The 10,305-nt window shown below is 55.3% G+C and overlaps 1 long non-coding RNA gene across 3 annotated transcripts; it reads left to right on the forward strand.

Moving 5' to 3' along the window:
- Nucleotides 1-2,235: 2,235 nt before the first annotated feature.
- Nucleotides 2,236-8,477, forward strand: LOC115283684. 3 transcript variants are annotated; one of them, XR_003905052.1, is made up of 3 exons: nucleotides 2,236-2,306; nucleotides 3,251-3,376; nucleotides 7,337-8,477. It is a non-coding gene; the product is annotated as an uncharacterized LOC115283684 (long non-coding RNA). The 3 variants fall into 3 exon arrangements; XR_003905050.1 differs by having other exon boundaries at nucleotides 2,244-2,306; nucleotides 3,180-3,376; XR_003905051.1 differs by lacking the exon at nucleotides 7,337-8,477 and adding an exon at nucleotides 3,459-3,549 and having other exon boundaries at nucleotides 2,244-2,306; nucleotides 3,180-3,376.
- The last annotated feature ends 1,828 nt before the right edge of the window (nucleotides 8,478-10,305 follow it).

The following is a 10,305-nucleotide window of genomic DNA, read 5'->3' on the forward strand; positions in this document are numbered from 1 at the left end:
TCAGTTCAGGTCATGATCTCATAGCTCGTGGGTTCGAGCCCTGTGTCAGGCTGTGTACTGACAACTCAGAGCCTGCAGCCTGCTTCAGATTCTGTGTCCCTGTTTTGCTATGCCCCTCCTCTGTTCATGCTCTGTCTCTGTCTCAAGTATAAATAAACATAAAAAAATGTTTTAAAGTATTTTAACTAGGCTCTGGTAATATTCCTCTGGAGACAAACTTACAGGAAGATTGCTTAAGGTCAGCGTTCACACAGCCTGTCTTTACCACTGGAGAATAAAGAGAATGTCCACTCCTGGGGGGAGAAGCCAGGAGCTAGAAGGGGGTGGGGGCCCCTCCTGCAAATTACCAGAAGATTTGTCAATTACAGAGTCCCCAGAAGAGCCCAGAGCAAGACATAACCACCAGTTACAGGCCCCAACAGGAAAAGGTCTAGATTCCAACTCCTAAAAGAAATCTACTGCCCTTGCAAGTCTGCCTGAAAAAACCTCATGGCCTAGAAATCCTGCTTTTCTGTAATAGTCGGTCTTTGAAAACAACCCCTCCCAACATCCGTCTTTTTCTCCACAAAATAGCATTTCTCTCATTTCTGCTATTCCTGTAAGTAAACCCATTTTTTTGTTGTTGTTGGTAAAAGAAAAAAAACACAAAACCCCCAAAAACCCCTTACGTCTAAGGGTTACCACAGGTGCTACTGATGAAATTATGAAGTGGGGTTCTGAGTGAACAGCTAAGAAAGAATTCTTGAGACGTTTTTGATGCAAATGGGTGAGGTTATCATAGCACGAATACGGGGCTCATGGGCAGAGAGAGCTGCACTGGGTGTGCGGGGAGGTGGGGTGCATAATGTGAGGTTAGTGGAGGGCGGGTGGTAGAAAATAAGTTTCTGAGGAATTGGAGGCTGGCTGCTGTGAAGATAAGGTTACTTCCAGTTTTTAAGTCTTTAATGCAACACAGACATAAGGCAGCAGGGGAGCCTGGCGTTCCTCCGCACAGGTGAGCCTCTGCGTGCTGCAGGTGCTGGCAGTGCGCTGGGAGCCTTAGGAGGTTTCATTTAAGCTGCATTTCTCCTGCCTTTGTTTCCCTCCTCACTCCCCTCTGAGCCAGGAGGGGAGTGGGTTCTAAACTGCCCTACATCAGAGAGGTATACACTGAAATGATCATTTTCTTTAATCTTGAAAGGTCACTGGTCAGCCTACCAAATATTTATAAGTAACCTATTGGGGTTTTTTTAATGTTTTAAATTTTTTAAAGTTTATTAATTTTGAGACAGAGAGACAGAGCCAGAGCCAGAGCCAGAGAAAGCACAAGCAGGAGATGGGCAGAGACATGGAGAGAACCTTTTAAATGTTTTAAAACAATTGGAAATAGATGTCACAAAATTCTTTCAAAATGTGAATCCTCAGAAACACTTCCGATTCTTGAGGACTGAGGACTCCAGAGTCACTAAAAGATCACGCTGGGGCATGACCCTAGACCTGCTCACCCAGGGACAGACCAAAGATCCACCTCTCCCCTGGTGACCAGAACCAGACCCCGGTACACTCCCTCCCTTCCGCTGCCGGCCCTCCCCACCCGGCTCCCTGCAGTCCCGGCCCTGGACCCCGCCCCCTGGAACCACGCCTAACCCCCCACCTCATACCTCCCCTCCCCAGCCTCACCGTTGGGTGTAACCTTGAGTGAGACCGGGAGACTTCTCTCTGGCCAACCTGATCCGATCCTTCCTCCCAGGTGTGACCCTATCTGACATCCAGGACCCCGCCTCCCGGGGGTGTGACCCTGAGAGTGATGCGAGAACCAGCCTTCCCGGGGACTTGACTCTGGATCTCCGCCTCAGACCTAATTCGGACCCCTTCTCCCCAGGGATGGGATCTGGAGTGAGTCCGAGACCCGACTCACCAGGACCCTGACCCCAAACCGTACGTATCCCGAACCCGCCTCCCCCGAGGACTTGATCCTGGATCCCCGCCTCCCCTGCATTCGTGACCCAGACCCCGCCTCCGCGGAGGTGTGACCCCGTTGACAGCCGGGACCGCTCGCTCCTGCACACCTGACCCGCACGCCACCTCCCACATGGGTTGACCCAGAGCAGGACTGGAAACCCCGCCTCACCAGTACCGTACCCGGGTTTTCCACCTCCCCAGAGGCGGGCCGGACGGCGGAACCAATGAGAGCGCGGCGGCGTTTCCGGCGGGACGCTTTGGGGAAGACTCGAGTTGCAGCCAATCGACGCCCCGCGCGGGCTCGCTTTCCGCTGTGGAGTTTGGGGCCAAGGTCTTGGACGCGGTCTGTCTGAAGCACTTCACAGGTAAGCGGGGGCCACGACTGCCACGGGGCGTAGAGGGGACCCTGGCCAGAAGGAGGTAGCGCGCGCGCCGGGGGCCGGGTGGGGGTGTGGCGCGGGCCCCGGGAAGTATGGGGAGGGGGCTGTTATGGAGGACGTGGGGCCGCGGGAGCGGTGGGGGTGCGGGTCAGGGCCGTTTGAGGATGGAAGCACAGAGCTGAGGGGAAAGGGATGGGGCTGTGGGGGCGGGGGAGCGGGTATGGGGGAAGGGGGGCTGCTGTAGGATGGGAGTGCGAGGACAGGGACGTGGGCCGCGGGAGGATGGGGGCGTGGGCCCGCGGGACAGTCGACGACCGGCGTGGGGATGAGGGGAGTGGGGATTGGAGCCCAGAGAAAGGTGGGCGGGGGCGGGGGGAGGACGGGAATGGAAGCCGCTGGAGGATTAAGGGCAGGGGATGGGGGCCTGGGTGCAAAGGGCCGGGAACATCCCCCACATCCGGAGGATGGTGCCTTGGCAGTGGATGGAACTTCTCCGGGGGAGGATCTGGGTGGAAGCGGGTGAGCCTGTCAGGCAGAGCAGGTGGCAAGGATGTTTCCTGAGCTTGATTTCCATCCCTTAGTTTTTTCTCTTAAATCGGCTGCTGTCCCTGATGGACAGTGAGTCTAGCATAGACATCCCTTCTGGTCTGGCCGCACTGTTCCTTGGCCTCTGGGCTGAAGGCCTGTGGGTGGTGGGGAGGCAGTGGGGGCTGAGTTGAGTGAATGCCTCCTGGGTGCCAGTTAACCCACAGGCACCTTCTTCATTTCATCACTCTCAGTGTGAGGTGTGAGGAGTGTCGGGAGGCCTGTGGGGCCTGGCAGCATTAATGCTCCTTCCATGGGTTGTTTTTCCACCAGGAAGTTTCCCATGTTGAGGTGGTTGTCCAAGCCCAGGTGTCCTGGTCCCTCACTCTAACCCCCTGCTGTAGGCATCAGTAACATGGTCGCCAACCTGCCAAGCCCGCACCCTCTGCATCAGCCCAGAGAAGCTGAACTTCATCGTCTCTGACAAAGTAGCCAACGGAGATGTGAGCATGTGGTGTGAGCTGGACGAGGTGAGAAGGTGTGGGGCGCCTGTGGACTGCCCCTGGAGGCCCCTGCAGAGGGCACAGACGCCCCCTCTTTTCCTGTTCTCAGATGGAAGTTGTCTCTGTGGAAAACAGCAAGATTTATTTAGGGCTGACGGTGAAGAATTTATCTTGAGCTCTGGAAACTGCCCAGAACGCCAGAGCCTTGAAGGTCAAGCTGACTAATAAACACTTCCCCTGCCTCATGGTCTCCCTAGACCTGGTGAGTAGGAGGGGCAGTCAGGACCCTCGGCACGGCGGGAAGTGGCTATAAGTCCATCCGGGCTTGCTGACAACACATAGAAAGCTAGTTAGCTTTATTTTGATTTTTTAAGGTAATATTTACTTTGAGAGAGAGACTGGGTGAGGCTCAAAGGGAGAGGAAACCCCAAGAATTTCATGACCTGAGCTGAAAGCAAGAGTGGGACACTTCACCGACTGATCCACCCAGGCGCCTCTAGCTGGTTTTACTAAGAGGAAAGATGTGCCCATGAATCTCGTCTTCTGTTGGAGTCAGCCACTCCTGTGTGTGTTGTGTGCTGTGATCACACAATACTCAGCTGGGACGCTATCTCTTCCCGAGTCTGTGTGTCCCCGTGCCCCCGTTCCTGTTAGGGGTGTGGTCCCCTCGTCCAGAAGTCACAGTTTCCATCCATTTTCACTTTTGAAGGGTTTTCCCCACCTCATCAGTAACCCCTTTGGGTGACGTCTCTGTCTCTCAGAACCCCCGTGTCTTCACTGCTGCTCCCAGAAGCATTTGACTCCTGCTGTCCTCAGCCTCTCGCCCCCCAGACTCTCACAGCTCACAGGACGACGTTCTCACGTCCTGACGTGATGTTCACAGCCCTGTGTACATGGCCCCACCTATCCTGGAGCCACATCGCCTACTACCAACCTCTGCGTGGGTCCCTGGAGCATCCCCTTCTTATCCAGCTCCCGGGCTTTGGGGACCCGGGGGCTCCTGCTTGGAATGTCCCCTTCTCGCTCTCTGAAGCCCTGTCTCCTGTTAGTGCCAATCCAGCGCTGTTCCTTGTCTTTCCCTCTAGCCCACAGCCTGCCTTCCCTGTGCTGTGTGTGCTGGGCCCTGCTCTGGTGTGAGTGCTGTGCGCAATTTACAGTTCTTTCTGGAAACAGAATCCTCACCTGTTGGCTACCATTAGAGCCCCTCAGAGTATTCCTGGCCTCAGGACAAGCTTGTGTGCTTCCTCACCAGTTTAAGGAGAAACAAGATCACGACATGTGATGTTTCCTGTGTAAAAGGGCAGGATACGGGGCACCGGATGGCTCAGTCGGTTACGCATCTGAGTCTTCATCTTGGCGCAGGTCATGATCTTGTCGTTTGTGAGTTTGAGTTCCGTGGTGGGGTCTGGTGATGGCGTGGAGCCTGCTTGGAATTCTCTCCATCTTTCTCTCTCTGCCTCTCCTGCCTTGCTCTCTCTCTCTCAAAACAAATAATTAAAATTAAAAAAATAAAAGTAAATAAAGAGGCAGGATACGTAAGTTGGGGTGTGTGGGTGACTCAGTCGGTTAAACATCCAACTCTAGATTTCTGCTCAGGTAATGCTCTCAGGATTCGTGAGCTGGAGCCCCGCCTCAGGCTTTGCCCTGATAGCATCCAGCCTGCTTGGGATTCTCTCTCCTTCTCTCTCCCCTTGCCTGTTCACACTCTCCATCTCCCTTTCTCTCAAAATAAATGAATAAACCTTAAAAATGACTAAAAATAAATACAAGGGTAGGATCCATCGGTCCGTTGTTTTGTGGAAGCCCCTGGACACAGATAAACGCGGTCTGTCCAGCAGTGTAGACACAGCTGCACGCTGAGGGCACAGAGGACAGTCTCGGTCCCTTCAGCGAGCAGGTTGGCTTCTGCCTCAAGGCTTCACACGAAGTGAGTGATGGGGGCCCTTTGTCCCATCCCTCCCACCTCCAGCTGCACCATGTTCTGGCTCGATTTGAACTGCTGCCTCCAGGAGGGGCCTTTCCTGCCTCTGTCTTGGGCCTTCCCCCACATTCACCTGGTCGCTGTTCCATTTTCCTTCAGGCTGTCACGAGTGTATCACATGCAGCTGAGACACGTTTGTGTGTCTATTTTCTTGCTTCCTGACCCACCTGTGCCCTGGAACGTGGGGACCCTGCCTTAGTCCCCACCTGTGTGATCTCTGCCAGGGCTCAGCAGGGCAGGCACCCCACCAGAAATACTTGTTTGTGGACTTAGATGAAAGAATCGAGAACATTCCACGTAGATTCGGGGCTAGCTTCTGCTTATCCTTCACTCACTCTGGGTTTTCTGTGTTGATGTTATAGAAAGACATCCTCTCCCTTGGCAGTTATCGGTGTCAAGCAGTAGCCGCATTGTGACACACGACATCCCCATTAAGGTCATTTCTAGGAAACTGGGCTGTACCCCTGCTCTCGGCTCTTGTCATTTATTGGCCACACGTGAGGGAGGGCTTACTCGCCCCAGACCTCTCGAGGTTCTTTCTGTGTTGGCGTCACTGACCATGGCAAGCGGAAGGGAGCTACCCCTTCCATATAAGAGCCATTGGGGTGCGCACAGCACCAGTGAGCCGAGCTAGGGACAGCCACCAGGTTGCCCACACCCAGGACAAGGAACAGAAGCTGCTAGATGGCTGTGCCAAGGAATGCCAGCCCTTGGGAGGAGAGACAGGAGGCAAAGCAGGTCACGGGCGGGCAGTCAGCACATCAGGAAGGCACTGAAATGGGTGCTGGGGTGAGAGGGGGTGTGGGGGGACGGCCAGGGTGAGGGAGGGCACTAGCATGGCCGGGTCTCAGGGCAGCCACTAATTTCTGCCTTCAATGAACATGGAGACCCCGTGGCCTGGCCTTTTGTGTATTCCGATGGCTGAGGGTGGTGGCTGTGTGTCAGCGCAGGGTCCTCATGTTCCCCGACGGCTCTCCCACCTGCTGCCAGGCTCCTTACCTCTACTGGGTGATAGGCTGTGGTCCTGGTCCTTGCTCTAGGTGGTGCCCAGGTCATACAGTCAAGCCCCACACAGAGTGGAAGCCCAGCAGCCTTCCGTCCGACCCTGAGCCCGCCCTTGTGGCCTGGACCTCCTGGGACAGAAAGCCATGACTATTCTAGGCCAGGCAGGCCGCTTACTGCCTGCACCCTAGTGCAGAAGGTACCTTGCAGTCCCCAAAAGTGCAGATTGTGACATAGCAATCCCTTTCCTAGTTCCTCAACCACGCATTTCTGCCTGCAGTTTGGCCCCTGTGATGGCATTCCCAAGTCTGCTCCTCTGCTGTCCTGCCTCTCTGCCCTCGGTCTCCACCTGCTACCACTCCTGGAGGTTGTTCCTGCTGTTGCCTACCCTTTGCAACACCTATCCTAAACCCCATCCCTGGGGACCGTCCCCTCCATGGCCTGGCACTTGGGCTGGCCCACCGTAAGGACTCCGTCTGGCCGTGCTTGCCTAGAGGCCTGGAGAAGGGCCTCCATCACAGCCTGCCCTTGGCTGCCCACCACGGTCCTGTCCTTGAGCCCTTGGTGGCTGTGGGCTCAGTCGCTGCCCTCATTCCCGCTCTCACGCCTGTGGAGCCAAGTGGGATGACAGGCACCTCCCTCTGGGCTGGTGCACCTGCTGAGAGTTTGCCCTTCATACAGTGCGGTGACCCCCCCAGGCGTGGCACGCTGTGCCCTCTCCTGTGCTCTGGCCTGCATGGCAGCCTGTGCCTGTCGTCCTCGGGCCTCCTCCTCACTTAACTCATTCATGGACAGGAAATCATATTTTCCTAGAAGGACACTGATTTGGGTAGATGAAGGACTTTCACCGAGGCCTGGATCTCCTCTCTTCTAGCTGTGGGCAGGTCATGTTGCTGGGAGTGGAGCCACCGGGAGTCCTGGTTCAGGAAAGGGGTCCACGTGTGAGGGTGGGACGTGTGCGCAGCCCGGGGGCCTTGCAGTAACAGGGCTTTTTCTCTCCCCAGACATCATGAGTAACAAGATTGTCCACTTTGATTGTTCCATGAAGATGTCTCCCTGTAGCACTTCATCCCGGCCTCCTCGTAGCCACAGGCCGCCCGCTCTCATCCCGGGTGATGTGCCCACCCCGCTGGAGCTCACGGCACACGGTTGGATGATCGTGCTGTTTCATACTCCTTTGCCCTTGTGTCTGTTTCGTTGTTGAGACGTGGGGAAGAAGAGGAAGAAATTCTCTATGCGGACTTTGGTTCGGCCGAAGTTTCTGGAAGCTGCCTGTCCCTGGCTCTTCTCCCAGAGCCAGATGACGGCCCAGGATGACCCACCTGCTGCCTCGGTTCCGCAGAGCATCTCAGGGTCTGTCAGGGGCATCTGGCTGCAGCGCGTGGAGCCCTCGCTGCCAGTCCTCCTGTGTTCACGGGGCCAGCGTCCCTACCAGGTCATGATCTTCAACCCTCCGTCTCCCACGTGCAGGGCTGTGACGGCCTGGAAAGCACAGCGTGTGTGTAGCGGAGGGACAGGGACCTCCGGTAGCCTGTGTTCAGCGCTGAGACCACGTCTGTTTGCACATGTGAGCTGGCTCAGGCCTGTCCATCTGCTGTCTCATCCGCCGGGGCCGCCCTTCACGTCCCACCGTGGCAGCCTCTCGCCTGCCCTGTGAACGGGAGCATCGTGGACGGTGTCTTAACTCACGTGACAAAGCCGAGAAGGGGGGTGGAAGAAGTGGGAAATATGCAAAATGGAAATTTTCCTTCATGACCTTTTCTGAGTACTCGGTACGAGCTGGGTACCTGAGCGCTTCTTCTGATGCTAGTCTGTGTGCCTTCTGATGGCACGTGACACTTGTGCACGTCCCCCCATGTGAGTCCATCGTTGACCTTGAAGCCTCTCTCCTCTCCTCGGTGTGTGGCCACGTTAATTCCAGCTCCGGCAATAAAGCATAGAAATCCTCGATGGGCCAGTGCCTGAAAACAGTTCACAAAAGCAGTTTGGTTCCGTTTTTTTTTGTGTTTTGGGGTTTTTTTTTGTTTGTTTTGGTTAAACAAAATGTATTAGTGAGTCACCAATCTGGAAAATTGGTTACTTCTCATTATTTAATTGATTTCTAACGTGTAATGTAAATAAAATGCTGTTTGTTAGCATAAGTTACACAGAGTAGCGGGTCCATCATCATTCCAACACAACAGTCCCCGGTTCTCTGCTACCACATGTGGCCTGTGTTTGGCATTCTGTTGTCAGGCATCAGGTGACGAGGGTACAGCTGCTCAGACACCGGAGATTTTGCCTAGTGGATCCCATGACCTGCTTGGGGCCACACAGCTGGTGGCAGGGACAGACTGGCATCCAGGTGCCTGACTTCTGACAGGAGACCCTGACGTCCGGGCTCTGCTGTGCGGCAGGAATGATGAGTCCCGCCCTTCAGAGTGAGGGCCTACCAGTCATTTCCTGAGTCTGGGAAGAGCATCACCATCTTCAGTCTGCTGCATGTAAGCCCGTGTACATGCAGTTATTAAATGTCCTGAAACCACATGTAATGTCCCTCCAATTCCGATTGGTAGTGTCTGTTGAAGTAATGCCAGATTTTAATGGGTTTAGGGATGAGCTGACTCTCTGTGCGGTCTGGCCACACAGCCTTGCGTGGGGGTCAGGTCACTGGGGTCTGTTTCTGATTCTCTGCAGGACTTGGAGCTTGGTGTTAACCAAGGCTGGGGCCGTGGAATGGCTCCTCTGAGCCTTGAGAGAGGATGGCTGTCCCTCCCCCACAAGGGGAGCTGGTGGAAACACGGAAAGCAGCCCGGACACTCTTGTGCGACTCTGGTTCTGAGGACAGCCACACACGAGTGTCTGTAGGGGAGAGAGGGGCTGGAAAACACACACCAGCACTTATTTTATAAACCGGCATCTTTTCTAGAACTCTTACGATCAGTTTTGTAGCAAATTTTGAAGAACTGAGCAGTAACATTTGTTATTTGAATGCAGTCCATAATCACTTGGCAATGAGAGTTTGCGGAACATCGGACTTTAAACTCGTCAATTCCACGCGTGTCCTTTCCTAAGTAGAAAACTAAAGTCTCGCTGGTGGTGCTGAGACTGCAGGAAGGTCCCAGCACTGAGGCCGCGTCCACAAGGTACCTTGGGTGGTAGCAAGTGGACACTTGCTAGGGCCCAGGCTGGCGGAGGCTCACCAGGTCTGTGAGGAGCGGAGACCCCTGGGAGGGAGGGCAGGGGGCTGCTTCCCTGAGCCCCACCAACCGCGCCCTGCATGGGAAGAACCCCTGTTCTCCTGGAGACCCTGGGAGAATTGGGGAGACACAGACTCCATACCCCAGTTCTGGACAAGGCCTCCGAGAGTTGAAAGGCAGCCCTGGGTTTAAAACCACACATTACACTGTTCCTGGGGGTGAGCACTTCCCTGTACACCATGACCACAGCCCGAGGTCCCTGGGCTCCCCGCAGAGGGTGACCAGCCCAGGGGAACACCACAGGGAGGGAAAGGTCAGAATCCCAGGGCAGGGTCCTCCCCTCCTGCTTTGTCCTTCCCTCTGTTCCTCCTCTGGCTAGGGGCAAACTGCTCACCCTCAGCCAAGCAGGGGCTCCCCCAATGCCTGGGAGGCCCAGTATTGTCACATTGAGGGTAATGCTCCGTGCGATTTTGGGGTGCTGGGCGACTCATCTGTCCCGAGTGACACAGGGGACCTCCCTTCCTATGGACACATCTTGGATAACCTGGAGTGAGTGGTGGAGCCACTTGGCTGTGCAGGGCTTTGCGGGCCCACACCTGCCTGAGGACTCCGTCTCCAGACCTGGATGGCCAGAAACAGCAGCAGGATCCAACGCCGATTCTCTGTGTTCTGATGTCTCGGTTTTCTGATGGTAGCTGTGCTTGGTGCAGATGGATGGGGGCCACCACTCCAGATGAAAGGACAAAGGAGCTGGCAGGGTGACCCCAGTGCCCATACACTGCTCACCCATAACA

This window comes from Suricata suricatta, chromosome 2, assembly GCF_006229205.1.
Source record: "Suricata suricatta isolate VVHF042 chromosome 2, meerkat_22Aug2017_6uvM2_HiC, whole genome shotgun sequence".
NCBI classification, from domain to species: domain Eukaryota; kingdom Metazoa; phylum Chordata; class Mammalia; order Carnivora; family Herpestidae; genus Suricata; species Suricata suricatta.